This window comes from Phalangium opilio, unplaced genomic scaffold (genome assembly GCF_054372755.1).
Source record: "Phalangium opilio isolate 3A_F unplaced genomic scaffold, DU_Popi_V2 ptg000061l_1, whole genome shotgun sequence".
Lineage (NCBI taxonomy): Eukaryota > Metazoa > Arthropoda > Arachnida > Opiliones > Phalangiidae > Phalangium > Phalangium opilio.
Window position 1 is genome coordinate 2957777 of NW_028324178.1, and position 24477 is coordinate 2982253.

The 24477-nt window shown below is 44.2% G+C and overlaps 37 non-coding genes across 37 annotated transcripts; all 37 read left to right on the forward strand.

Moving 5' to 3' along the window:
* Window positions 1–3629: 3629 nt before the first annotated feature.
* TRNAL-CAA (transfer RNA leucine (anticodon CAA)) lies at window positions 3630–3751 on the forward strand. Its single transcript has 2 exons — window positions 3630–3667; window positions 3706–3751. It is a non-coding gene; the product is annotated as a tRNA-Leu (tRNA).
* Window positions 3752–4196: 445 nt separating this feature from the next.
* TRNAS-CGA (transfer RNA serine (anticodon CGA)) lies at window positions 4197–4318 on the forward strand. Its single transcript has 2 exons — window positions 4197–4234; window positions 4273–4318. It is a non-coding gene; the product is annotated as a tRNA-Ser (tRNA).
* A 445-nt stretch (window positions 4319–4763) lies between these two features.
* On the forward strand, window positions 4764–4885 carry TRNAL-CAA (transfer RNA leucine (anticodon CAA)). The gene is made up of 2 exons: window positions 4764–4801; window positions 4840–4885. It is a non-coding gene; the product is annotated as a tRNA-Leu (tRNA).
* A 65-nt stretch (window positions 4886–4950) lies between these two features.
* TRNAS-CGA (transfer RNA serine (anticodon CGA)) lies at window positions 4951–5072 on the forward strand. The gene is made up of 2 exons: window positions 4951–4988; window positions 5027–5072. It is a non-coding gene; the product is annotated as a tRNA-Ser (tRNA).
* Window positions 5073–5139: 67 nt separating this feature from the next.
* On the forward strand, window positions 5140–5261 carry TRNAL-CAA (transfer RNA leucine (anticodon CAA)). The gene is made up of 2 exons: window positions 5140–5177; window positions 5216–5261. It is a non-coding gene; the product is annotated as a tRNA-Leu (tRNA).
* Window positions 5262–5328: 67 nt separating this feature from the next.
* On the forward strand, window positions 5329–5450 carry TRNAL-CAA (transfer RNA leucine (anticodon CAA)). The gene is made up of 2 exons: window positions 5329–5366; window positions 5405–5450. It is a non-coding gene; the product is annotated as a tRNA-Leu (tRNA).
* A 634-nt stretch (window positions 5451–6084) lies between these two features.
* Window positions 6085–6206, forward strand: TRNAL-CAA (transfer RNA leucine (anticodon CAA)). Its single transcript has 2 exons — window positions 6085–6122; window positions 6161–6206. It is a non-coding gene; the product is annotated as a tRNA-Leu (tRNA).
* A 65-nt stretch (window positions 6207–6271) lies between these two features.
* TRNAS-CGA (transfer RNA serine (anticodon CGA)) lies at window positions 6272–6393 on the forward strand. Its single transcript has 2 exons — window positions 6272–6309; window positions 6348–6393. It is a non-coding gene; the product is annotated as a tRNA-Ser (tRNA).
* A 67-nt stretch (window positions 6394–6460) lies between these two features.
* Window positions 6461–6582, forward strand: TRNAL-CAA (transfer RNA leucine (anticodon CAA)). Its single transcript has 2 exons — window positions 6461–6498; window positions 6537–6582. It is a non-coding gene; the product is annotated as a tRNA-Leu (tRNA).
* A 254-nt stretch (window positions 6583–6836) lies between these two features.
* Window positions 6837–6958, forward strand: TRNAS-CGA (transfer RNA serine (anticodon CGA)). The gene is made up of 2 exons: window positions 6837–6874; window positions 6913–6958. It is a non-coding gene; the product is annotated as a tRNA-Ser (tRNA).
* Window positions 6959–7025: 67 nt separating this feature from the next.
* Window positions 7026–7147, forward strand: TRNAL-CAA (transfer RNA leucine (anticodon CAA)). The gene is made up of 2 exons: window positions 7026–7063; window positions 7102–7147. It is a non-coding gene; the product is annotated as a tRNA-Leu (tRNA).
* A 67-nt stretch (window positions 7148–7214) lies between these two features.
* Window positions 7215–7336, forward strand: TRNAL-CAA (transfer RNA leucine (anticodon CAA)). The gene is made up of 2 exons: window positions 7215–7252; window positions 7291–7336. It is a non-coding gene; the product is annotated as a tRNA-Leu (tRNA).
* Window positions 7337–7970: 634 nt separating this feature from the next.
* Window positions 7971–8092, forward strand: TRNAL-CAA (transfer RNA leucine (anticodon CAA)). Its single transcript has 2 exons — window positions 7971–8008; window positions 8047–8092. It is a non-coding gene; the product is annotated as a tRNA-Leu (tRNA).
* Window positions 8093–8157: 65 nt separating this feature from the next.
* TRNAS-CGA (transfer RNA serine (anticodon CGA)) lies at window positions 8158–8279 on the forward strand. Its single transcript has 2 exons — window positions 8158–8195; window positions 8234–8279. It is a non-coding gene; the product is annotated as a tRNA-Ser (tRNA).
* Window positions 8280–8346: 67 nt separating this feature from the next.
* On the forward strand, window positions 8347–8468 carry TRNAL-CAA (transfer RNA leucine (anticodon CAA)). Its single transcript has 2 exons — window positions 8347–8384; window positions 8423–8468. It is a non-coding gene; the product is annotated as a tRNA-Leu (tRNA).
* Window positions 8469–8535: 67 nt separating this feature from the next.
* Window positions 8536–8657, forward strand: TRNAL-CAA (transfer RNA leucine (anticodon CAA)). The gene is made up of 2 exons: window positions 8536–8573; window positions 8612–8657. It is a non-coding gene; the product is annotated as a tRNA-Leu (tRNA).
* Window positions 8658–10801: 2144 nt separating this feature from the next.
* TRNAL-CAA (transfer RNA leucine (anticodon CAA)) lies at window positions 10802–10923 on the forward strand. Its single transcript has 2 exons — window positions 10802–10839; window positions 10878–10923. It is a non-coding gene; the product is annotated as a tRNA-Leu (tRNA).
* Window positions 10924–10990: 67 nt separating this feature from the next.
* TRNAL-CAA (transfer RNA leucine (anticodon CAA)) lies at window positions 10991–11112 on the forward strand. Its single transcript has 2 exons — window positions 10991–11028; window positions 11067–11112. It is a non-coding gene; the product is annotated as a tRNA-Leu (tRNA).
* A 1010-nt stretch (window positions 11113–12122) lies between these two features.
* On the forward strand, window positions 12123–12244 carry TRNAS-CGA (transfer RNA serine (anticodon CGA)). Its single transcript has 2 exons — window positions 12123–12160; window positions 12199–12244. It is a non-coding gene; the product is annotated as a tRNA-Ser (tRNA).
* A 1390-nt stretch (window positions 12245–13634) lies between these two features.
* Window positions 13635–13756, forward strand: TRNAL-CAA (transfer RNA leucine (anticodon CAA)). Its single transcript has 2 exons — window positions 13635–13672; window positions 13711–13756. It is a non-coding gene; the product is annotated as a tRNA-Leu (tRNA).
* A 445-nt stretch (window positions 13757–14201) lies between these two features.
* TRNAL-CAA (transfer RNA leucine (anticodon CAA)) lies at window positions 14202–14323 on the forward strand. Its single transcript has 2 exons — window positions 14202–14239; window positions 14278–14323. It is a non-coding gene; the product is annotated as a tRNA-Leu (tRNA).
* Window positions 14324–15524: 1201 nt separating this feature from the next.
* TRNAL-CAA (transfer RNA leucine (anticodon CAA)) lies at window positions 15525–15646 on the forward strand. Its single transcript has 2 exons — window positions 15525–15562; window positions 15601–15646. It is a non-coding gene; the product is annotated as a tRNA-Leu (tRNA).
* Window positions 15647–16278: 632 nt separating this feature from the next.
* On the forward strand, window positions 16279–16400 carry TRNAS-CGA (transfer RNA serine (anticodon CGA)). The gene is made up of 2 exons: window positions 16279–16316; window positions 16355–16400. It is a non-coding gene; the product is annotated as a tRNA-Ser (tRNA).
* Window positions 16401–16467: 67 nt separating this feature from the next.
* On the forward strand, window positions 16468–16589 carry TRNAL-CAA (transfer RNA leucine (anticodon CAA)). The gene is made up of 2 exons: window positions 16468–16505; window positions 16544–16589. It is a non-coding gene; the product is annotated as a tRNA-Leu (tRNA).
* A 65-nt stretch (window positions 16590–16654) lies between these two features.
* Window positions 16655–16776, forward strand: TRNAS-CGA (transfer RNA serine (anticodon CGA)). The gene is made up of 2 exons: window positions 16655–16692; window positions 16731–16776. It is a non-coding gene; the product is annotated as a tRNA-Ser (tRNA).
* Window positions 16777–16843: 67 nt separating this feature from the next.
* TRNAL-CAA (transfer RNA leucine (anticodon CAA)) lies at window positions 16844–16965 on the forward strand. Its single transcript has 2 exons — window positions 16844–16881; window positions 16920–16965. It is a non-coding gene; the product is annotated as a tRNA-Leu (tRNA).
* A 632-nt stretch (window positions 16966–17597) lies between these two features.
* Window positions 17598–17719, forward strand: TRNAS-CGA (transfer RNA serine (anticodon CGA)). The gene is made up of 2 exons: window positions 17598–17635; window positions 17674–17719. It is a non-coding gene; the product is annotated as a tRNA-Ser (tRNA).
* Window positions 17720–17786: 67 nt separating this feature from the next.
* On the forward strand, window positions 17787–17908 carry TRNAL-CAA (transfer RNA leucine (anticodon CAA)). Its single transcript has 2 exons — window positions 17787–17824; window positions 17863–17908. It is a non-coding gene; the product is annotated as a tRNA-Leu (tRNA).
* A 443-nt stretch (window positions 17909–18351) lies between these two features.
* Window positions 18352–18473, forward strand: TRNAS-CGA (transfer RNA serine (anticodon CGA)). The gene is made up of 2 exons: window positions 18352–18389; window positions 18428–18473. It is a non-coding gene; the product is annotated as a tRNA-Ser (tRNA).
* A 67-nt stretch (window positions 18474–18540) lies between these two features.
* TRNAL-CAA (transfer RNA leucine (anticodon CAA)) lies at window positions 18541–18662 on the forward strand. The gene is made up of 2 exons: window positions 18541–18578; window positions 18617–18662. It is a non-coding gene; the product is annotated as a tRNA-Leu (tRNA).
* Window positions 18663–19859: 1197 nt separating this feature from the next.
* TRNAS-CGA (transfer RNA serine (anticodon CGA)) lies at window positions 19860–19981 on the forward strand. Its single transcript has 2 exons — window positions 19860–19897; window positions 19936–19981. It is a non-coding gene; the product is annotated as a tRNA-Ser (tRNA).
* Window positions 19982–20992: 1011 nt separating this feature from the next.
* On the forward strand, window positions 20993–21114 carry TRNAL-CAA (transfer RNA leucine (anticodon CAA)). The gene is made up of 2 exons: window positions 20993–21030; window positions 21069–21114. It is a non-coding gene; the product is annotated as a tRNA-Leu (tRNA).
* A 632-nt stretch (window positions 21115–21746) lies between these two features.
* Window positions 21747–21868, forward strand: TRNAS-CGA (transfer RNA serine (anticodon CGA)). The gene is made up of 2 exons: window positions 21747–21784; window positions 21823–21868. It is a non-coding gene; the product is annotated as a tRNA-Ser (tRNA).
* Window positions 21869–21935: 67 nt separating this feature from the next.
* Window positions 21936–22057, forward strand: TRNAL-CAA (transfer RNA leucine (anticodon CAA)). The gene is made up of 2 exons: window positions 21936–21973; window positions 22012–22057. It is a non-coding gene; the product is annotated as a tRNA-Leu (tRNA).
* A 1008-nt stretch (window positions 22058–23065) lies between these two features.
* Window positions 23066–23187, forward strand: TRNAS-CGA (transfer RNA serine (anticodon CGA)). The gene is made up of 2 exons: window positions 23066–23103; window positions 23142–23187. It is a non-coding gene; the product is annotated as a tRNA-Ser (tRNA).
* A 67-nt stretch (window positions 23188–23254) lies between these two features.
* On the forward strand, window positions 23255–23376 carry TRNAL-CAA (transfer RNA leucine (anticodon CAA)). The gene is made up of 2 exons: window positions 23255–23292; window positions 23331–23376. It is a non-coding gene; the product is annotated as a tRNA-Leu (tRNA).
* An 821-nt stretch (window positions 23377–24197) lies between these two features.
* Window positions 24198–24319, forward strand: TRNAL-CAA (transfer RNA leucine (anticodon CAA)). The gene is made up of 2 exons: window positions 24198–24235; window positions 24274–24319. It is a non-coding gene; the product is annotated as a tRNA-Leu (tRNA).
* The last annotated feature ends 158 nt before the right edge of the window (window positions 24320–24477 follow it).

Below are 24477 nucleotides of genomic sequence, written 5' to 3' on the forward strand. Positions count from 1 at the left end.
CTTGGTAAGTATGCCAACCTGATTTTCCCTTTCACGATAAGCCTCATTCTCCCGCTTTTTCGCCATTGATCGCGCCTCCTTCATTCTATACTCTTCATTCTGCCTCAAAACTCTCATTCTCTCTAACGGATAAACATTACCATGAGACGTAGAAGGTACTTGTTCATCGTTCGCTACCATTACAGACCTATCTGAAATATTACTAACTAAATTCATCGCTTCGTCGGCAGTAATTAACGCTACGTTTTCAGCAACTTCACTTCGACTTCCGTCTAATACATTAACCTTCATTCTACTGTGGCCAACTGGCGGCGCAATAGAACCAACAAACAAATTAGGACTAGAAATACTAGAAACCGTACCTTCAACCTTACTACCATCGTGGCAAACTGACGGCGCAATAGAAGTAATGGGCAAACTAGTACAAGGACTAGACGTACTAGAACCTGTACATTCAACCTTAGCTTTTTTCTGAGCTGCTAAAACTCTTCTCCTTTCATTTTCTCTCTTCTTAAACTCAGGGTCTGATCTTTTTGCCCTCATCCTTTCCCGCGCTTTGCGCTTCCGCATTTCATCTTTACTCTCAACATAATCTTCCTCCATTTTACATACAAAAATCAAATACTCACAAAAAGAAGCGGCAAACACAACCACTTAATTTGACTTAATATCCAATTTCCAACAACAATAATATACCGGTAGTTTAATTGACAACCTACTAGCATCGAAATTCTCAATAAGAATGGCAGCCGCGGATAAAAAATGGCAATTTTCAACTAGGTGGGCGTTATCTCATTAGATTTGAAAAATATCATTTGTCTTTTTTACCAATTTGGATTTTTTTAAAGCAATCTTAGCACCAAAAAATATTTTTTGATACAAAATAAATGTTTTATATTCTTATTAAGAATAAAAAAAGAGGATAAAAAAGGTCTGTCCTCTCGTAATTTTTTAAGCTTTTATCATGATTACTCTATTTAACAGTAACAAGGAGTATAAACCCTTTAATGGAAGCAGTATTTTTTTTCCGAAACAATCTCGCTTATGTTTATCCTCTCTAGACTTCGCTAAAAACGTATTACTCCTACGTAAAATATTAATAGACAGGCAAGGATTGATACCATCAAATGTGGATGAGAGGGAAAGTATGACAATGGCCATAGAGCCTGTGTTGAAAAAAGCGGACATCAAAGTTTCGCCAATAACTATTTAGCCCACTAGTGACTGATGGACTTGCAAACTCGCAACTGAAAGTAGTTCAGACATTAATGCTCCTTGGTTTAACCATAGCCCACTTGATCACGCGCATCACGACGCAAGCTGCTCGCGCTATAGCTAAATTACCGAGATTTGTTTTTTTGGGCTTCACTAACCTTACTAAAATCCATATTATACCTTCAAATACCATTCAAAATATTACCAGCTACTCTGTCCTGACTACTAACACAAGTCGAGGAAATTCTAGCATACACAGTAGCAGACGGCAGTAACCGCGTAACCGCGAATTAACACAAGACCTATTTTAAGGGAGTGAACAGGCCCAGTATAGCTACGCCAATAAAACGGTCAACTAAGGCGAAACTCAGACGACTCGCGACTTTTGGCCATTTTCATACTTTTCCTCTCATCCACTTTTGATACCATTAAAGAAGGAACGCAATATTATCCATATTTTCATTTCATATACAGAGAAAAGAAATTATTATGTTTCTGAGAGGAGCTTCCCATTTTGGTTGTTGTTTTGAAAAATATATCGCAATGCACGGGCCTTGATGGATATAGGAGGCAATGAATGAAATATTTCACAATGCACGGGCCTTGATAGATATTGGAGGCAATGAAGGAAATATATCGCTTGCACGGGCCTAGGTAGATATAGGAGGCGATGATAATCTCTCTCTTTGCACGAGAGGTTTATCTTTAATATTTAAATAAATATAATTATTTTTAATTATTTTAATCTTCAATAATTAACATTAATAATAGATAAATCGTTTAAAATAAAGTTATACCTATTATCATCTCAAACTTTGCTAATATTGAAGTTTAAAGTGAAGGGTACCCCTCTTCCCGGTTTCTTCAAATTTTGGGGTATATATACGATTCGATTCCAGTATAATAGTAAGGAAAAAGCGCAATTGCGAAAACCTTTGGTGGCGATCCCACCTTAGGGAGGCTAGACGTTTCTCGTAACCCTAGCTGATCGCCGCGTATATCCTAAAACCAAACGATGATAATGGAGTAGAAGCCAATGATACAGATTGGTGTCTATGTGGAGTAGACGGAAGACCAGTGGATGGTGGTGTTTAGGAGCCAGTATGTACAGACTGGTGTCCAAGTGGGATGGACAAAGACCAGAAGATGGTGGTGATTAGAAGCCAGTATGTACAGACTGGTGTCCAAGTGGGATGGACAAAGACCAGAAGATGGTGGTGATTAGAAGCCAGTATGTACAGTCTGGTGTCCAAGTGGAATGCACGAAGACCAAAAGATGGTGGCGATTAGAAGCCAGTATGTAAAGACTGGTGTCCATGTGGGATGGACGAAGACTAAACATGGTGGTGTGAGAACTCAAGTAAAGAGTAGCCAACGGAGAGAAATACAATTTTCTAAATTTCTGTGACCTGTCAATGCGGTCCGGAAATTGGGAACACGTTTGCTCCGATACGCAAACTGCGAACGCGGTCACGTGGGTGTAACAACGGACAGACACACAGACACACACACAGACACACACACAGACACGGCCGTTACAGAACCTCTCCTGGACTACGTCACACGGAGAGGTAATACAGAACCTCTCCTGGACTACGTCACACGGAGAGGTAATACAGAACCTCTCCTGGACTACGTCACACGGAGAGGTAAAAACCATGTCAGGATGGCCGAGTGGTCTTATGCGCCAGACTCGAAAGGCTTAGTTTCATTCCTTCCCGATGTGTATCTATGTATTCTGGCCCTCGAATGAGGGTCTGAATTCGAATCCCACTTCTGACACGATATGTTTTATGAAATTAACTGGAAGAGATGTAATTTATAAAACGTCCCAATTGAATGAATCCAAGTCGGGGTGGCCGAGCGGTCTAAGGCACCAGACTCAAGGGACTCAGTTTCCATCGTTCGCAACGTGAATCTGTGTATTCTGGTCCTCGTATGAGAGCGTGGGTTCGAATCCCACTTCTGACACGATATGTTTTATGAAATTAACTAGAATAGATGTAATTTATAAAACGTCCCAATTGAATGAATCCAAGTCAGGATGGCCGAGCGGTCTAAGGCGCCAGACTCAAGTGGCTCAGTTTCCTTCGTTCACAACGTGAATCTGTGTATTCTGGTCCTCGTATAAGGGCGTGGGTTCGAATCCCACTTCTGATACGATATGTTTTATGAAAAAAACTGGAAGAGATGTAATTTAAATCGTCCTAACTAGATAAAACCATGTCAGGATGGCCGAGTGGTCTTATGCGTCAGACTCGAAAGGCTTAGTTTCATTCCTTCCCGATGTGTATCTGTGTATTCTGGCCCTCGAATGAGGGTCTGAATTCGAATCCCACTTCTGACACGATATGTTTTATGAAATTAACTGGAAGAGATGTAATTTATAAAACGTCCCAATTGAATGAATCCAAGTCGGGGTGGCCGAGTGGTCTAAGGCGCCAGACTCAAGGGGCTCAGATTCCTTCGTTCGCAATGTGAATCTGTGTATTCTGGTCCTCGTATGAGGGCGTGGGTTCGAATCCCACTTCTGACACGACATGTTTTATGAAATTAACTAGAATAGATGTAATTTATAAAACATCCCAATTGAACGAATCCAAGTTAGGGTGGCCGAGTGGTCTAAGGCGCCAGACTCAAGGGGCTCAGTTTCCTTCGTTCACAACGTGAATCTGTGTATTCTGGCCCTCGAATGAGGGCCTGGGTTCGAATCCCACTTCTGACACGATATGTTTTATGAAATTAACTGGAAGAGATGTAATTTATAAAACGTCCCAATTGAATGAATCCAAGTCGGGGTGGCCGCGCGGTCTAAGGCGCCAGACTCAAGGGACTCAGTTTCCATCGTTCGCAACGTGAATCTGTGTATTCTGGTCCTTGAATGAGGGCCTGGGTTCGAATCCCACTTCTGACACGATATGTTTTATGAAATTAACTAGAATAGATTTAATTTATAAAACGTCCCAATTGAAAGAATCCATGTCAGGATGGCCGAGCGGTCTAAGGCGCCAGACTCGAGGGGCTCAGTTTCCTTCGTTCACAACGTGAATCTGTGTATTCTGGTCCTCGAATGAGGGCGTGGGTTCGAATCCCACTTCTGACACGATATGTTTTATGAAATTAACTGGAAGAGATGGAATCTATAAAACGTCCCAATTGAATGAATCCAAGTCAGGATGGCCGAGCGGTCTAAGGCGCAAGATGCAAGGGGCTTAGTTTCTTTCGTTCACGACGTGAATCTGTGTATTCTGGTCGTCGTATGAGGGCGTGGGTTCGAATCCCACATCTGACACGATATGTTTTATGAAATTAACTAGAATAGATGTCATTTATAAAACGTCCCAATTGAATGAATCCAAGTTAGGGTGGCCGAGTGGTCTAAGGCGCCAGACTCAAGGGGCTCAGTTTCCTTCGTTCACAACGTGAATCTGTATATTCTGGCCCTCGAATGAGGGCCTGGGTTCGAATCCCACTTCTGACACGATATGTTTTATGAAATTAACTGGAAGAGATGTAATTTATAAAACGTCCCAATTGAATGAATCCAAGTCGGGGTGGCCGAGCGGTCTAAGGCGCCAGACTCAAGGGGCTCTGTTTCCTTCGTTCACAACGTGAATCTGTGTATTCTGGTCCTCGTATGAGGGCGTGGGTTCGAATCCCATTTCCGACACGGTATGTTTTATGAATATAACTGGAAGAGATGTAATTTAAAACGTCCTAACTAGATATAACCATGTCAGGATGGCCGAGTGGTCTAATGCGCCAGACTCGAAAGGCTTAGTTTCATTCCTTCCCGATGTGTATCTGTGTATTCTGGCCCTCGAATGAGGGCCTGGGTTCGAATCCCACTTCTGACACGATATGATTTATGAAATTAACTGGAAGAGATGTAATTTATAAAACGTCCCAATTGAATGAATCCAAGTCGGGGTGGCCGAGCGGTCTAAGGCGCCAGACTCAAGGGGCTCAGTTTCCTTCGTTCACAACGTGAATCTGTGTATTCTGGTCCTCGTATGAGGGCGTGGGTTCGAATCCCACTTCTGACACGATATGTTTTATGAAATTAACTAGAATAGATGTAATTTATAAAACGTCCCAATTGAAAGAATTCATGTCAGGATGGCCGAGCGGTCTAAGGCGCCAGACTCAAGGGGCTCAGTTTCCTTCGTTCACAACGTGAATCTGTGTATTCTGGTCCTCGTATGAGGGCGTGGGTTCGAATCCCACTTCTGACACGATATGTTTTATGAAATTAACTGGAAGAGATGTAATTTATAAAACGTCCCAATTGAATGAATCCAAGTCGGGGTGGCCGAGCGGTCTAAGGCGCCAGACTCAAGGGCCTCAGTTTCCTTCGTTCACAACGTGAATCTGAGTATTCTGGTCCTCGAATGAGGGCGTGGGTTCCAATCCCGCTTCTGACACGATATGTTTTATGAAATTAACTGGAAGAGATGTAATTTATAAAACGTCCCAATAGAATGAATCGAAGTCGGAGTGGCCGAGCGGTCTAAGGCGCAAGATGCAAGGGGCTTAGTTTCTTTCGTTCACGACGTGAATCTGTGTATTCTGGTCGTCGTATGAGGGCGTGGGTTCGAATCCCACATCTGACACGATATGTTTTATGAAATTAACTAGAATAGATGTCATTTATAAAACGTCCCAATTGAATGAATCCAAGTTAGGGTGGCCGAGTGGTCTAAGGCGCCAGACTCAAGGGGCTCAGTTTCCTTCGTTCACAACGTGAATCTGTATATTCTGGCCCTCGAATGAGGGCCTGGGTTCGAATCCCACTTCTGACACGATATGTTTTATGAAATTAACTGGAAGAGATGTAATTTATAAAACGTCCCAATTGAATGAATCCAAGTCGGGGTGGCCGAGCGGTCTAAGGCGCCAGACTCAAGGGGCTCTGTTTCCTTCGTTCACAACGTGAATCTGTGTATTCTGGTCCTCGTATGAGGGCGTGGGTTCGAATCCCATTTCCGACACGGTATGTTTTATGAAAATAACTGGAAGAGATGTAATTTAAAACGTCCTAACTAGATATAACCATGTCAGGATGGCCGAGTGGTCTAATGCGCCAGACTCGAAAGGCTTAGTTTCATTCCTTCCCGATGTGTATCTGTGTATTCTGGCCCTCGAATGAGGGCCTGGGTTCGAATCCCACTTCTGACACGATATGATTTATGAAATTAACTGGAAGAGATGTAATTTATAAAACGTCCCAATTGAATGAATCCAAGTCGGGGTGGCCGAGCGGTCTAAGGCGCCAGACTCAAGGGGCTCAGTTTCCTTCGTTCACAACGTGAATCTGTGTATTCTGGTCCTCGTATGAGGGCGTGGGTTCGAATCCCACTTCTGACACGATATGTTTTATGAAATTAACTAGAATAGATGTAATTTATAAAACGTCCCAATTGAAAGAATCCATGTCAGGATGGCCGAGCGGTCTAAGGCGCCAGACTCAAGGGGCTCTGTTTCCTTCGTTCACAACGTGAATCTGTGTATTCTGGTCCTCGTATGAGGGCGTGGGTTCGAATCCCATTTCCGACACGGTATGTTTTATGAATATAACTGGAAGAGATGTAATTTAAAACGTCCTAACTAGATATAACCATGTCAGGATGGCCGAGTGGTCTAATGCGCCAGACTCGAAAGGCTTAGTTTCATTCCTTCCCGATGTGTATCTGTGTATTCTGGCCCTCGAATGAGGGCCTGGGTTCGAATCCCACTTCTGACACGATATGATTTATGAAATTAACTGGAAGAGATGTAATTTATAAAACGTCCCAATTGAATGAATCCAAGTCGGGGTGGCCGAGCGGTCTAAGGCGCCAGACTCAAGGGGCTCAGTTTCCTTCGTTCACAACGTGAATCTGTGTATTCTGGTCCTCGTATGAGGGCGTGGGTTCGAATCCCACTTCTGACACGATATGTTTTATGAAATTAACTAGAATAGATGTAATTTATAAAACGTCCCAATTGAAAGAATTCATGTCAGGATGGCCGAGCGGTCTAAGGCGCCAGACTCAAGGGGCTCAGTTTCCTTCGTTCACAACGTGAATCTGTGTATTCTGGTCCTCGTATGAGGGCGTGGGTTCGAATCCCACTTCTGACACGATATGTTTTATGAAATTAACTGGAAGAGATGTAATTTATAAAACGTCCCAATTGAATGAATCCAAGTCGGGGTGGCCGAGCGGTCTAAGGCGCCAGACTCAAGGGCCTCAGTTTCCTTCGTTCACAACGTGAATCTGAGTATTCTGGTCCTCGAATGAGGGCGTGGGTTCCAATCCCGCTTCTGACACGATATGTTTTATGAAATTAACTGGAAGAGATGTAATTTATAAAACGTCCCAATAGAATGAATCCAAGTCGGAGTGGCCGAGCGGTCTAAGGCGCAAGATGCAAGGGGCTTAGTTTCTTTCGTTCACGACGTGAATCTGTGTATTCTGGTCGTCGTATGAGGGCGTGGGTTCGAATCCCACATCTGACACGATATGTTTTATGAAATTAACTAGAATAGATGTCATTTATAAAACGTCCCAATTGAATGAATCCAAGTTAGGGTGGCCGAGTGGTCTAAGGCGCCAGACTCAAGGGGCTCAGTTTCCTTCGTTCACAACGTGAATCTGTATATTCTGGCCCTCGAATGAGGGCCTGGGTTCGAATCCCACTTCTGACACGATATGTTTTATGAAATTAACTGGAAGAGATGTAATTTATAAAACGTCCCAATTGAATGAATCCAAGTCGGGGTGGCCGAGCGGTCTAAGGCGCCAGACTCAAGGGGCTCTGTTTCCTTCGTTCACAACGTGAATCTGTGTATTCTGGTCCTCGTATGAGGGCGTGGGTTCGAATCCCATTTCCGACACGGTATGTTTTATGAAAATAACTGGAAGAGATGTAATTTAAAACGTCCTAACTAGATATAACCATGTCAGGATGGCCGAGTGGTCTAATGCGCCAGACTCGAAAGGCTTAGTTTCATTCCTTCCCGATGTGTATCTGTGTATTCTGGCCCTCGAATGAGGGCCTGGGTTCGAATCCCACTTCTGACACGATATGATTTATGAAATTAACTGGAAGAGATGTAATTTATAAAACGTCCCAATTGGATGAATCCAAGTCGGGGTGGCCGAGCGGTCTAAGGCGCCAGACTCAAGGGGCTCAGTTTCCTTCGTTCACAACGTGAATCTGTGTATTCTGGTCCTCGTATGAGGGCGTGGGTTCGAATCCCACTTCTGACACGATATGTTTTATGAAATTAACTAGAATAGATGTAATTTATAAAACGTCCCAATTGAAAGAATCCATGTCAGGATGGCCGAGCGGTCTAAGGCGCCAGACTCAAGGGGCTCAGTTTCCTTCGTTCACAACGTGAATCTGTGTATTCTGGTCCTCGAATGAGGGCGTGGGTTCGAATCCCACTTCTGACACGATATGTTTTATGAAATTAACTGGAAGAGATGTAATTTATAAAACATCCCAATTGAATGAAGCCAAGTTAGGGTGGCCGAATGGTCTAAGGCGCCAGACTCAAGGGGCTCAGTTTCCTTCGTTCACAACGTGAATCTGTGTATTCTGGTCCTCGTATGAGGGCCTGGGTTCGAATCCCACTTCTGACACGATATGTTTTATGAAATTAACTGGAAGAGATGTAATTTATAAAACGTCCCAATTGAATGAATCCAAGTCGGGGTGGCCGAGCGGTCTAAGGCGCCAGACTCAAGGGGCTCAGTTTCCTTCGTTCACAACGTGAATCTGTGTATTCTGGTCCTCGTATTAGGGCCTGGGTTCGAATCCTACTTCTGACACGATATGTTTTATGAAATTAACTGGAAGAGATGTAATTTATAAAACGTCCCAATTGAATGAATCCAAGTCGGGGTGGCCGAGCGGTCTAAGGCGCCAGACTCAAGGGCCTCAGTTTCCTTCGTTCACAACGTGAATCTGAGTATTCTGGTCCTCGAATGAGGGCGTGGGTTCCAATCCCGCTTCTGACACGATATGTTTTATGAAATTAACTGGAAGAGATGTAATTTATAAAACGTCCCAATAGAATGAATCCAAGTCGGAGTGGCCGAGCGGTCTAAGTCGCCAGACACAAGGGACTCAGTTTCCATCGTTCGCAACGTGAATCTGTGTATTCTGGTCCTCGTATGAGAGCGTGGGTTCGAATCCCACTTCTGACACGATATGTTTTATGAAATTAACTAGATTAGATGTAATTTATAAAACGTCCCAATTGAAAGAATCCATGTCAGGATGGCCGAGCGGTCTAAGACGCCAGACTCAAGGGGCTCTGTTTCCTTCGTTCACAACGTGAATCTGTGTATTCTGGTCCTCGTATGAGGGCGTGGTTTCGAATCGCATTTCTGACACGATATGTTTTATGAAAATAACTGGAAGAGATGTAATTTAAAACGTCCTAACTAGATATAACCATGTCAGGATGGCCGAGTGGTCTAATGCGCCAGACTCGAAAGGCTTAGTTTCATTCCTTCCCGATGTGTATCTGTGTATTCTGGCCCTCGAGTGAGGGCCTGGGTTCGAAACCCACTTCTGACACGATATGTTTTATGAAATTAACTGGAAGAGATGTAATTTATAAAACGTCCCAATTGAATGAATCCAAGTCGGGGTGGCCAAGCGGTCTAAGGCGCCAGACTCAACGGGCTCAGTTTCCTTCGTTCACAACGTGAATCTGTGTATTCTGGTCCTCGTATGAGGGCGTGGGTTCGAATCCCACTTCTGACGCGATATGTTTTATGAAATTAACTGGAAGAGATTCAATATATAAAACGTCCCAATAGAACGAATCCAAGTCGGGGTGGCCGAGCGGTCTAAGTCGCCAGACTCAAGGGACTCAGTTTCCATCGTTCGCAACGTGAATCTGTGTATTCTTGTCCTCGTATTAGAGCGTGGGTTCGAATCCCACTTCTGACACGATATGTTTTATGAAATTAACTGGAAGAGATGTAATTTATAAAACGTCCCAATTGAATGAATCCAAGTCAGGGTGGCCGGGCGGTCTAAGGCGCCAGAATCAAGGGGCTCAGTTTCCTTCGTTCACAACGTGAATCTGTGTATTCTAGTCCTCGTATTAGGGCGTGGGTTCGAATCCCACTTCTGACACGATAAGTTTTATGAAATTAACTGGAAGAGATGTAATTTGTAAAACGTCCCAATTGAATGAATCGAAGTCAGGGTGGCCGAGCGGTCTAAGGCGCCAGACTCAAGGGGCTTAGTTTCATTCCTTCCCGATGTGTATCTGTGTATTCTGGACCTCGAATGAGGGTCTGGGTTCGAATCCCGCTTCTGACACGATATGTTTTATGAAATTAACTGGAAGAGATGTAATTTATAAAACGTCCCAATTGAATGAATCCAAGTCGGGGTGGCCGAGTGGTCTAAGGCGCCAGACTCAAGGGACTCAGTTTCCATCGTTCGCAACGTGAATCTGTGTATTCTGGTCCTCGAATGAGGGCCTGGGTTCGAATCCCACTTCTGAAACGATATGTTTTATGAAATTAACTGGAAGAGATGTAATTTATAAAACGTCCCAATAGAATGAATCCAAGTCGGGGTGGCCGAGCGGTCTAAGGCGCCAGACTCAAGGGGCTCAGTTTCCTTCGTTCACAACGTGAATCTGTGTATTCTGGTCCTCGTATGAGGGCGTGGGTTCGAATCCCACTTCTGACACGATATGTTTTATGAAATTAACTAGAATAGATGTAATTTATAAAACGTCCCAATTGAAAGAATCCATGTCAGGATGGCCGAGCGGTCTAAGGCGCCAGACTCAAGGGGCTCAGTTTCCTTCGTTCACAACGTGAATCTGTGTATTCTGGTCCTCGTATGAGGGCGTGGGTTCGAATCCCACTTCTGACACGATATGTTTTATGAAATTAACTGGAAGAGATGTAATTTATAAAACATCCCAATTGAATGAAGCCAAGTTAGGGTGGCCGAATGGTCTAAGGCGCCAGACTCAAGGGGCTCAGTTTCCTTCGTTCACAACGTGAATCTGTGTATTCTGGTCCTCGTATGAGGGCCTGGGTTCGAATCCCACTTCTGACACGATATGTTTTATGAAATTAACTGGAAGAGATGTAATTTATAAAACGTCCCAATTGAATGAATCCAAGTCGGGGTGGCCGAGCGGTCTAAGGCGCCAGACTCAAGGGGCTCAGTTTCCTTCGTTCACAACGTGAATCTGTGTATTCTGGTCCTCGTATTAGGGCCTGGGTTCGAATCCTACTTCTGACACGATATGTTTTATGAAATTAACTGGAAGAGATGTAATTTATAAAACGTCCCAATTGAATGAATCCAAGTCGGGGTGGCCGAGCGGTCTAAGGCGCCAGACTCAAGGGCCTCAGTTTCCTTCGTTCACAACGTGAATCTGAGTATTCTGGTCCTCGAATGAGGGCGTGGGTTCCAATCCCGCTTCTGACACGATATGTTTTATGAAATTAACTGGAAGAGATGTAATTTATAAAACGTCCCAATAGAATGAATCCAAGTCGGAGTGGCCGAGCGGTCTAAGTCGCCAGACACAAGGGACTCAGTTTCCATCGTTCGCAACGTGAATCTGTGTATTCTGGTCCTCGTATGAGAGCGTGGGTTCGAATCCCACTTCTGACACGATATGTTTTATGAAATTAACTAGATTAGATGTAATTTATAAAACGTCCCAATTGAAAGAATCCATGTCAGGATGGCCGAGCGGTCTAAGACGCCAGACTCAAGGGGCTCTGTTTCCTTCGTTCACAACGTGAATCTGTGTATTCTGGTCCTCGTATGAGGGCGTGGTTTCGAATCGCATTTCTGACACGATATGTTTTATGAAAATAACTGGAAGAGATGTAATTTAAAACGTCCTAACTAGATATAACCATGTCAGGATGGCCGAGTGGTCTAATGCGCCAGACTCGAAAGGCTTAGTTTCATTCCTTCCCGATGTGTATCTGTGTATTCTGGCCCTCGAATGAGGGCCTGGGTTCGAAACCCACTTCTGACACGATATGTTTTATGAAATTAACTGGAAGAGATGTAATTTATAAAACGTCCCAATTGAATGAATCCAAGTCGGGGTGGCCAAGCGGTCTAAGGCGCCAGACTCAACGGGCTCAGTTTCCTTCGTTCACAACGTGAATCTGTGTATTCTGGTCCTCGTATGAGGGCGTGGGTTCGAATCCCACTTCTGACGCGATATGTTTTATGAAATTAACTGGAAGAGATTCAATATATAAAACGTCCCAATAGAACGAATCCAAGTCGGGGTGGCCGAGCGGTCTAAGTCGCCAGACTCAAGGGACTCAGTTTCCATCGTTCGCAACGTGAATCTGTGTATTCTTGTCCTCGTATTAGAGCGTGGGTTCGAATCCCACTTCTGACACGATATGTTTTATGAAATTAACTGGAAGAGATGTAATTTATAAAACGTCCCAATTGAATGAATCCAAGTCAGGGTGGCCGGGCGGTCTAAGGCGCCAGAATCAAGGGGCTCAGTTTCCTTCGTTCACAACGTGAATCTGTGTATTCTAGTCCTCGTATGAGGGCGTGGGTTCGAATCCCACTTCTGACACGATAAGTTTTATGAAATTAACTGGAAGAGATGTAATTTGTAAAACGTCCCAATTGAATGAATCGAAGTCAGGGTGGCCGAGCGGTCTAAGGCGCCAGACTCAAGGGGCTTAGTTTCATTCCTTCCCGATGTGTATCTGTGTATTCTGGACCTCGAATGAGGGTCTGGGTTCGAATCCCGCTTCTGACACGATATGTTTTATGAAATTAACTGGAAGAGATGTAATTTATAAAACGTCCCAATTGAATGAATCCAAGTCGGGGTGGCCGAGTGGTCTAAGGCGCCAGACTCAAGGGACTCAGTTTCCATCGTTCGCAACGTGAATCTGTGTATTCTGGTCCTCGAATGAGGGCCTGGGTTCGAATCCCACTTCTGACACGATATGTTTTATGAAATTAACTGGAAGAGATGTAATTTATAAAACGTCCCAATAGAATGAATCCAAGTCGGGGTGGCCGAGCGGTCTAAGGCGCCAGACTCAAGGGACTCAGTTTCCATCGTTCGCAACGTGAATCTGTGTGTTCTTGTCCTCGTATTAGAGCGTGGGTTCGAATCCCACTTCTGACACGATATGTTTTATGAAATTAACTGGAAGAGATGTAATTTATAAAACGTCCCAATTGAATGAATCCAAGTCAGGGTGGCCGGGCGGTCTAAGGCGCCAGACTCAAGGGGCTCAGTTTCCTTCGTTCACAACGTGAGTCTGTGTATTCTAGTCCTCGTATGAGGGCGTGGGTTCGAATCCCACTTCTGACACGATAAGTTTTATGAAATAAACTGGAAGAGATGTAATTTGTAAAACGTCCCAATTGAATGAATCCAAGTCAGGGTGGCCGAGCGGTCTAAGGCGCCAGACTCAAGGGGCTTAGTTTCATTCCTTCCCGATGTGTATCTGTGTATTCTGGACCTCGAATGAGGGCGTGGGTTCGAGTCCCACTTCTGACACGATATGTTTTATGAAATTAACTGGTAGAGATGTAATTTATAAAACATCCCAATTGAACGAATCCAAGTTAGGGTGGCCGAGTGGTCTAAGGCGCCAGACTCAAGGGGCTCAGTTTCCATCGTTCACAACGTGAATCTGTGTATTCTGGCCCTCGAATGAGGGCGTGGGTTCGAGTCCCACTTCTGACACGATATGTTTTATGAAATTAACTGGAAGAGATGTAATTTATAAAACGTCCCAATTGAACGAATCCAAGTTAGGGTGGCCGAGTGGTCTAAGGCGCCAGACTCAAGGGGCTCAGATTCCTTCGTTCGCAATGTGAATTTGTGTATTCTGGTCATCGTATGAGGGCGTGGGTTCGAATCCCACTTCTGACACGATATGTTTTATGAAATTAACTAGAATAAATGTAATTTATAAAACGTCCCAACTGAAACAATCCATGTCAGGATGGCCGAGCGGTCTAAGGCGCCAGACTCAAGGGGCTCAGTTTCCTTCGTTCACAACGTGAATCTGTGTATTCTGGTCCTCGTATGAGGGCGTGGGTTCGAATCCCACTTCTGACACGATTTGTTTTATGAAATTAACTGGAAGAGATGTAATGTATAAAACGTCCCAGTTGAATGAATCCAAGTCGGGGTGGCCGAGTGGTCTACGGCGCCAGACTCAAGGGGCTAAGTTTCCTTCGTTCACAACGTGAATCTGTGTATACTGGTCCTCGTATGAGGGCCTGGGTTCGAATCCCACTTCTGACACGATATGTTTTATGAAATTAACTGGAAGAGATGTAATTTATAAAACGTCCCAATTGAACGAATCCAAGTCGGGGTGGCCGAACGGTCTACGGCGCCAGACTCAAGGGGCTCAGTTTCCTTCGTTCTTAACGTGAATCTGTGTATTCTGCTCCTCGTATGAGGGCGTGGGTTCGAATCCCACTTCTGACACGATATTTTTTATGAAATTAACTGGAAGAGATGTAATTTATAAAACATCCCAATTGAATGAATCCAAGTTAGGGTGGCCGAGCGGTCTAAGGCGCCAGACTCAAAGGGCTAAGTTTCCTTCGTTCACAACGTGAATCTGTGTATTCTGGTCCTCGTATGAGAGCGTGGGTTCGAATCCCACTTCTGACACGATATGCTTTATGAAATTAACTAGAATAGATGTAATTTATAAAACGTCCCAATTGAAAGAATCCATGTCAGGATGGCCGAGCGGTCTAAGACGCCAGACTTAAGGGGCTCTGTTTCCTTCGTTCACAACGTGAATCTGTGTATTCTGGTCCTCGTATGAGAGCGTGGGTTCGAATCCCACTTCTGACACGATATGTTTTATGAAATTAACTGGAAGAAATGTAATTTATAAAACATCCCAATTGAATGAATCCAAGTTAGGGTGGCCGAGCGGTCTAAGGCGCCAGACTCAAAGGGCTAAGTTTCCTTCGTTCACAACGTGAATCTGTGTATTCTGGCCCTCGAATGAGGGCCTGGGTTCGAATCCCACTTCTGACACGATATGTTTTATGAAATTAACTGGAAGAGATGTAATTTATAAAACGTCCCAATTGAATGAATCCAAGTCGGGGTGGCCGAGCGGTCTAAGGCGCCAGACTCAAGGGACTCAGTTTCCATCGTTCGCAACGTGAATCTGTGTATTCTGGTCCTTGAATGAGGGCCTGGGTTCGAATCCCACTTCTGACACGATATGTTTTATGAAATTAACTAGAATAGATTTAATTTATAAAACGTCCCAATTGAAAGAATCCATGTCAGGATGGCCGAGCGGTCTAAGGCGCCAGACTCAAGGGGCTCAGTTTCCTTCGTTCACAACGTGAATCTGTGTTTTCTGGTCCTCGTATGAGGGCGTGGGTTCGAGTCCCACTTCTGACACGATATGTTTTATGAAATTAACTGGAAGAAATGTAATTTATAAAACATCCCAATTGAACGAATCCAAGTTAGGGTGGCCGAGTGGTCTAAGGCGCCAGACTCAAGGGGCTCAGTTTCCATCGTTCACAACGTGAATCTGTGTATTCTGGCCCTCGAATGAGGGCGTGGGTTCGAGTCCCACTTCTGACACGATATGTTTTATGAAATTAACTGGAAGAGATGTAATTTATAAAACGTCCCAATAGAATGAATCCAAGTCGGAGTGGCCGAGCGCTCTAAGTCGCCAGACTCAAGGGACTCAGTTTCCATCGTTCGCAACGTGATTCTGTGTATTCTGGTCCTCGTATGAGAGCGTGGGTTCGAATACTACTTCTGACACGATATGTTTTATGGAATTAACTAGAATAGATGTAATTTATAAAACGTCCCAATTGAAAGTATCCATGTCAGGATGGCCGAGCGGTCTAAGACGCCAGACTCAAGGGGCTCTGTTTCCTTCGTTCACAACGTGAATCTGTGTATTCTGGTCCTCGTATGAGGGCGTGGGTTCGAATCCCATTTCTGACACGATATGTTTTATGAAAATAACTGGAAGAGATGTAATTTAAAACGTCCTAACTAGATATAACCATGTCAGGATGGCCGAGTGGTCTAATGCGCCAGACTCGAAAGGCTTAGTTTCACTCCTTCCCGATGTGTATCTGTGTATTCTGGTCCTCGTATGAGAGCGTGGGTTCAAATCCCACTTCTGACACGATATGTTTTATGAAATTAACTAGAATAGATTTAATTTATAAAACGTCCCAATTGAAAGAATCCATGTCAGGATGGCCGAGCGGTCTAAGGCGCCAGACTCAAGGTGCTCTTTTTCCTTCGTTCACAACGTGAATCTGTGTATTCTGGTCCTCGTATGAGGGCGTGGGTTCGAATCCCATTTCTGACACGATATGTTTTATGAAAATAACTGGAAGAGATGTAATTTAAAACGTCCTAACTAGATATAACCATGTCAGGATGGCCGAGTGGTCTAATGCGCCAGACTCGAAAGGCTTAGTTTCATTCCTTCCCGATGTGTATCTGTGTATTCTGGTCCTCGTATGAGAGAGTGGGTTCGAATCCCACTTCTGACACGATATGTTTTATGAAATTAACTAGAATAGATTTAATTTATAAAACGTCCCAATTGAAAGAATCCATGTCAGGATGGCCGAGCGGTCTAAGGCGCCAGACTCAAGGGGCTCAGTTTCCTTCGTTCACAACGTGAATCTGTGTATTCTGGTCCTCGTTTGAGGGCGTGGGTTCGAGTCCCACTTCTGACACGATATGTTTTATGAAATTAACTGGAAGAAATGTAATTTATAAAACATCCCAATTGAACGAATCCAAGTTAGGGTGGCCGAGAGGTCTAAGGCGCCAGACTCAAGGGGCTCAGTTTCCATCGTTCACAACGTGAATCTGTGTATTCTGGCCCTCGAATGAGGGCGTGGGTTCGAGTCCCACTTCTGACACGATATGTTTTATGAAATTAACTGGAAGAGATGTAATTTATAAAACGTCCCAATAGAATGAATCCAAGTCGGAGTGGCCGAGCGGTCTAAGTCGCCAGACTCAAGGGACTCAGTTTCCATCGTTCGCAACGTGAATCTGTGTATTCTGGTCCTCGTATGAGAGCGTGGGTTCGAATCCCACTTCTGACACGATATGTTTTATGAAATTAACTAGAATAGATGTAATTTATAAAACGTCCCAATTGAAAGAATCCATGTCAGGATGGCCGAGCGGTCTAAGACGCCAGACTCAAGGTGCTCTGTTTCCTTCGTTCACAACGTGAATCTGTGTATTCTGGTCCTCGTATGAGGGCGTGGGTTCGAATCCCATTTCTGACACGATATGTTGTATGAAAATAACTGGAAGAGATGTAATTTAAAACGTCCTAACTAGATATAACCATGTCAGGATGGCCGAGTGGTCTAATGCGCCAGACTCGAAAGGCTTAGTTTCATTCCTTCCCGATGTGTATCTGTGTATTCTGGTCCTCGTATGAGAGAGTGGGTTCGAATCCCACTTCTGACACGATATGTTTTATGAAATTAACTAGAATAGATTTAATTTATAAAACGTCCCAATTGAAAGAATCCATGTCAGGATGGCCGAGCGGTCTAAGGCGCCAGACTCAAGGGGCTCAGTTTCCTTCGTTCACAACGTGAATCTGTGTATTCTGGTCCTCGTTTGAGGGCGTGGGTTCGAGTCCCACTTCTGACACGATATGTTTTATGAAATTAACTGGAAGAGATGTAATTTATAAAACGTCCCAATAGAATGAATCCAAGTCGGAGTGGCCGAGCGGTCTAAGTCGCCAGACTCAAGGGACTCAGTTTCCATCGTTCGCAACGTGAATCTGTGTATTCTGGTCCTCGTATGAGAGCGTGGGTTCGAATCCCACTTCTGACACGATATGTTTTATGAAATTAACTAGAATAGATGTAATTTATAAAACGTCCCAATTGAAAGAATCCATGTCAGGATGGCCGAGCGGTCTAAGACGCCAGACTCAAGGTGCTCTGTTTCCTTCGTTCACAACGTGAATCTGTGTATTCTGGTCCTCGTATGAGGGCGTGGGTTCGAATCCCATTTCTGACACGATATGTTGTATGAAAATAACTGGAAGAGATGTAATTTAAAACGTCCTAACTAGATATAACCATGTCAGGATGGCCGAGTGGTCTAATGCGCCAGACTCGAAAGGCTTAGTTTCATTCCTTCCCGATGTGTATCTGTGTATTCTGGTCCTCGTATGAGAGAGTGGGTTCGAATCCCACTTCTGACACGATATGTTTTATGAAATTAACTAGAATAGATTTAATTTATAAAACGTCCCAATTGAAAGAATCCATGTCAGGATGGCCGAGCGGTCTAAGGCGCCAGACTCAAGGGGCTCAGTTTCCTTCGTTCACAACGTGAATCTGTGTATTCTGGTCCTCGTTTGAGGGCGTGGGTTCGAGTCCCACTTCTGACACGATATGTTTTATGAAATTAACTGGAAGAAATGTAATTTATAAAACATCCCAATTGAACGAATCCAAGTTAGGGTGGCCGAGAGGTCTAAGGCGCCAGACTCAAGGGGCTCAGTTTCCATCGTTCACAACGTGAATCTGTGTATTCTGGCCCTCGAATGAGGGCGTGGGTTCGAGTCCCACTTCTGACACGATATGTTTTATGAAATTAACTGGAAGAGATGTAATTTATAAAACGTCCCAATAGAATGAATCCAAGTCGGAGTGGCCGAGCGGTCTAAGTCGCCAGACTCAAGGGACTCAGTTTCCATCGTTCGCAACGTGAGTCTGTGTATTCTGGTCCTCGTATGAGAGCGTGGGTTCGAATACTACTTCTGACACGATATGTTTTATGAAATTAACTAGAATAGATGTAATTTATAAAACGTCCCAATTGAAAGAATCCATGTCAGGATGGCCGAGCGGTCTAAGACGCCAGACTCAAGGGGCTCTGTTTCCTTCGTTCACAACGTGAATCTGTGTATTCTGGTCCTCGTATGAGGGCGTGGGTTCGAATCCCATTTCTGACACGATATGTTTTATGAAAATAACTGGAAGAGATGTAATTTAAAACGTCCTAACTAGATATAACCATGTCAGGATGGCCGAGCGGTCTAAGGCGCCAGACTCAAGGGGCTTAGTTTCATTCCTTCCCGATGTGTATCTGTGTATTCTGGACCTCGAATGAGGGTCTGGGTTCGAATCCCGCTTCTGACACGATATGTTTTATGAAATTAACTGGAAGAGATGTAATTTATAAAACGTCCCAATAGAATGAATCCAAGTCGGAGTGGCCGAGCGGTCTAAGTCGCCAGACTCAAGGGACTCAGTTTCCATCGTTCGCAACGTGAATCTGTGTATTTTGGTCCTCGTTTGAGAGCGTGGGTTCGAATACTACTTCTGACACGATATGTTTTATGAAATTAACTAGAATAGATTTAATTTATAAAACGTCCCAATTGAAAGAATCCATGTCAGGATGGCCGAGCGGTCTAAGACGCCAGACTCAAGGGGCTCTGTTTCCTTCGTTCACAACGTGAATCTGTGTATTCTGGTCCTCGTATGAGGGCGTGGGTTCGAATCCCATTTCTGACACGATATGTTTTATGAAAATAACTGGAAGAGATGTAATTTAAAACGTCCTAACTAGATATAACCATGTCAGGATGGCCGAGTGGTCTAATGCGCCAGACTCGAAAGGCTTAGTTTCACTCCTTCCCGATGTGTATCTGTGTATTCTGGTCCTCGTATGAGAGCGTGGGTTCAAATCCCACTTCTGACACGATATGTTTAAGAAATTAACTAGAATAGATTTAATTTATAAAACGTCCCAATTGAAAGAATCCATGTCAGGATGGCCGAGCGGTCTAAGGCGCCAGACTCAAGGGGCTCAGTTTCCATCGTTCGCAACGTGAATCTGTGTATTCTTGTCCTCGTATTAGAGCGTGGGTTCGAATCCCACTTCTGACACGTTATGGTTTATGAAATTAACTGGAAGAGATGTAATTTATAAAACGTCCCAATTGAATGAATCCAAGTCAGGGTGGCCGGGCGGTCTAAGGCGCCAGACTCAAGGGGCTCAGATTCCTTCGTTCACAACGTGAGTCTGTGTATTCTAGTCCTCGTATGAGGGCGTGGGTTCGAATCCCACTTCTGAAACGATAAGTTTTATGAAATTAACTGGAAGAGATGTAATTTGTAAAACGTCCCAATTGAAAGAATCCATGTCAGGATGGCCGAGCGGTCTAAGGCGCCAGACTCAAGGGGCTCAGTTTCCATCGTTCGCAACGTGAATCTGTGTATTCTTGTCCTCGTATTAGAGCGTGGGTTCGAATCCCACTTCTGAAACGATAAGTTTTATGAAATTAACTGGAAGAGATGTAATTTGTAAAACGTCCCAATTGAATGAATCCAAGTCAGGGTGGCCGAGCGGTCTAAGGCGCCAGACTCAAGGGGCTTAGTTTCATTCCTTCCCGATGTGTATCTGTGTATTCTGGACCTCGAATGAGGGTCTGGGTTCGAATCCCGCTTCTGACACGATATGTTTTATGAAATTAACTGGAAGAGATGTAATTTATAAAACGTCCCAATAGAATGAATCCAAGTCGGAGTGGCCGAGCGGTCTAAGTCGCCAGACTCAAGGGACTCAGTTTCCATCGTTCGCAACGTGAATCTGTGTATTCTGGTCCTCGTATGAGAGCGTGGGTTCGAATCCCACTTCTGACACGATATGTTTTATGAAATTAACTAGAATAGATGTAATTTATAAAACGTCCCAATTGAAAGAATCCATGTCAGGATGGCCGAGCGGTCTAAGGCGCCAGACTCAAGGGGCTCAGTTTCCTTCGTTCACAACGTGAATCTGTGTATTCTGGTCCTCGTTTGAGGGCGTGGGTTCGAGTCCCACTTCTGACACGATATGTTTTATGAAATTAACTGGAAGAAATGTAATTTATAAAACATCCCAATTGAACGAATCCAAGTTAGGGTGGCCGAGAGGTCTAAGGCGCCAGACTCAAGGGGCTCAGTTTCCATCGTTCACAACGTGAATCTGTGTATTCTGGCCCTCGAATGAGGGCGTGGGTTCGAGTCCCACTTCTGACACGATATGTTTTATGAAATTAACTGGAAGAGATGTAATTTATAAAACGTCCCAATAGAATGAATCCAAGTCGGAGTGGCCGAGCGGTCTAAGTCGCCAGACTCAAGGGACTCAGTTTCCATCGTTCGCAACGTGAATCTGTGTATTCTGGTCCTCGAATGAGGGCGTGGGTTCGAGTCCCACTTCTGACACGATATGTTTTATGAAATTAACTGGAAGAGATGTAATTTATAAAACGTCCCAATTGAAAGAATCCATGTCAGGATGGCCGAGCGGTCTAAGACGCCAGACTCAAGGGGCTCTGTTTCCTTCGTTCACAACGTGAATCTGTGTATTCTGGTCCTCGTATGAGGGCGTGGGTTCGAATCCCATTTCTGACACGATATGTTTTATGAAAATAACTGGAAGAGATGTAATTTAAAACGTCCTATCTAGATATAACCATGTCAGGATGGCCGAGTGGTCTAATGCGCCAGACTCGAAAGGCTTAGTTTCATTCCTTCCCGATGTGTATCTGTGTATTCTGGTCCTCGTATGAGAGCGTGGGTTCGAATCCCACTTCTGACACGATATGTTTTATGAAATTAACTAGAATAGATTTAATTTATAAAACGTCCCAATTGAAAGAATCCATGTCAGGATGGCCGAGCGGTCTAAGGCGCCAGACTCAAGGGGCTCAGTTTCCTTCGTTCACAACGTGAATCTGTGTATTCTGGTCCTCGTTTGAGGGCGTGGGTTTGAGTCCCACTTCTGACACGATATGTTTTATGAAATTAACTGGAAGAAATGTAATTTATAAAACATCCCAATTGAACGAATGCAAGTCGGAGTGGCCGAGCGGTCTAAGTCGCCAGACTCAAGGGACTCAGTTTCCATCGTTCGCAACGTGAGTCTGTGTATTCTGGTCCTCGTATGAGAGCGTGGGTTCGAATACTACTTCTGACACGATATGTTTTATGAAATTAACTAGAATAGATGTAATTTATAAAACGTCCCAATTGAAAGAATCCATGTCAGGATGGCCGAGCGGTCTAAGACGCCAGACTCAAGGGGCTCTGTTTCCTTCGTTCACAACGTGAATCTGTGTATTCTGGTCCTCGTATGAGGGCGTGGGTTCGAATCCCATTTCTGACACGATATGTTTTATGAAAATAACTGGAAGAGATGTAATTTAAAACGTCCTAACTAGATATAACCATGTCAGGATGGCCGAGCGGTCTAAGGCGCCAGACTCAAGGGGCTTAGTTTCATTCCTTCCCGATGTGTATCTGTGTATTCTGGACCTCGAATGAGGGTCTGGGTTCGAATCCCGCTTCTGACACGATATGTTTTATGAAATTAACTGGAAGAGATGTAATTTATAAAACGTCCCAATAGAATGAATCCAAGTCGGAGTGGCCGAGCGGTCTAAGTCGCCAGACTCAAGGGACTCAGTTTCCATCGTTCGCAACGTGAATCTGTGTATTCTGGTCCTCGAATGAGGGCGTGGGTTCGAGTCCCACTTCTGACACGATATGTTTTATGAAATTAACTGGAAGAGATGTAATTTATAAAACGTCCCAATTGAAAGAATCCATGTCAGGATGGCCGAGCGGTCTAAGACGCCAGACTCAAGGGGCTCTGTTTCCTTCGTTCACAACGTGAATCTGTGTATTCTGGTCCTCGTATGAGGGCGTGGGTTCGAATCCCATTTCTGACACGATATGTTTTATGAAAATAACTGGAAGAGATGTAATTTAAAACGTCCTAACTAGATATAACCATGTCAGGATGGCCGAGTGGTCTAATGCGCCAGACTCGAAAGGCTTAGTTTCATTCCTTCCCGATGTGTATCTGTGTATTCTGGTCCTCGTATGAGAGCGTGGGTTCGAATCCCACTTCTGACACGATATGTTTTATGAAATTAACTAGAATAGATTTAATTTATAAAACGTCCCAATTGAAAGAATCCATGTCAGGATGGCCGAGCGGTCTAAGGCGCCAGACTCAAGGGACTCAGTTTCCATCGTTCGCAACGTGAATCTGTGTATTCTGGTCCTCGTATGAGAGCGTGGGTTCGAATCCCACTTCTGACACGATATGTTTTATGAAATTAACTGGAAGAGATGTAATTTATAAAACGTCCCAATAGAATGAATCCAAGTCGGAGTGGCCGAGCGGTCTAAGTCGCCAGACTCAAGGGACTCAGTTTCCATCGTTCGCAACGTGAGTCTGTGTATTCTGGTCCTCGTATGAGAGCGTGGGTTCGAATACTACTTCTGACACGATATGTTTTATGAAATTAACTAGAATAGATGTAATTTATAAAACGTCCCAATTGAAAGAATCCATGTCAGGATGGCCGAGCGGTCTAAGACGCCAGACTCAAGGGGCTCTGTTTCCTTCGTTCACAACGTGAATCTGTGTATTCTGGTCCTCGTATGAGGGCGTGGGTTCGAATCCCATTTCTGACACGATATGTTTTATGAAAATAACTGGAAGAGATGTAATTTAAAACGTCCTAACTAGATATAACCATGTCAGGATGGCCGAGCGGTCTAAGGCGCCAGACTCAAGGGGCTTAGTTTCATTCCTTCCCGATGTGTATCTGTGTATTCTGGACCTCGAATGAGGGTCTGGGTTCGAATCCCGCTTCTGACACGATATGTTTTATGAAATTAACTGGAAGAGATGTAATTTATAAAACGTCCCAATAGAATGAATCCAAGTCGGAGTGGCCGAGCGGTCTAAGTCGCCAGACTCAAGGGACTCAGTTTCCATCGTTCGCAACGTGAATCTGTGTATTCTGGTCCTCGTATGAGAGCGTGGGTTCGAATCCCACTTCTGACACGATATGTTTTATGAAATTAACTAGAATAGATGTAATTTATAAAACGTCCCAATTGAAAGAATCCATGTCAGGATGGCCGAGCGGTCTAAGGCGCCAGACTCAAGGGGCTCAGTTTCCTTCGTTCACAACGTGAATCTGTGTATTCTGGTCCTCGTTTGAGGGCGTGGGTTCGAGTCCCACTTCTGACACGATATGTTTTATGAAATTAACTGGAAGAAATGTAATTTATAAAACATCCCAATTGAACGAATCCAAGTTAGGGTGGCCGAGAGGTCTAAGGCGCCAGACTCAAGGGGCTCAGTTTCCATCGTTCACAACGTGAATCTGTGTATTCTGGCCCTCGAAT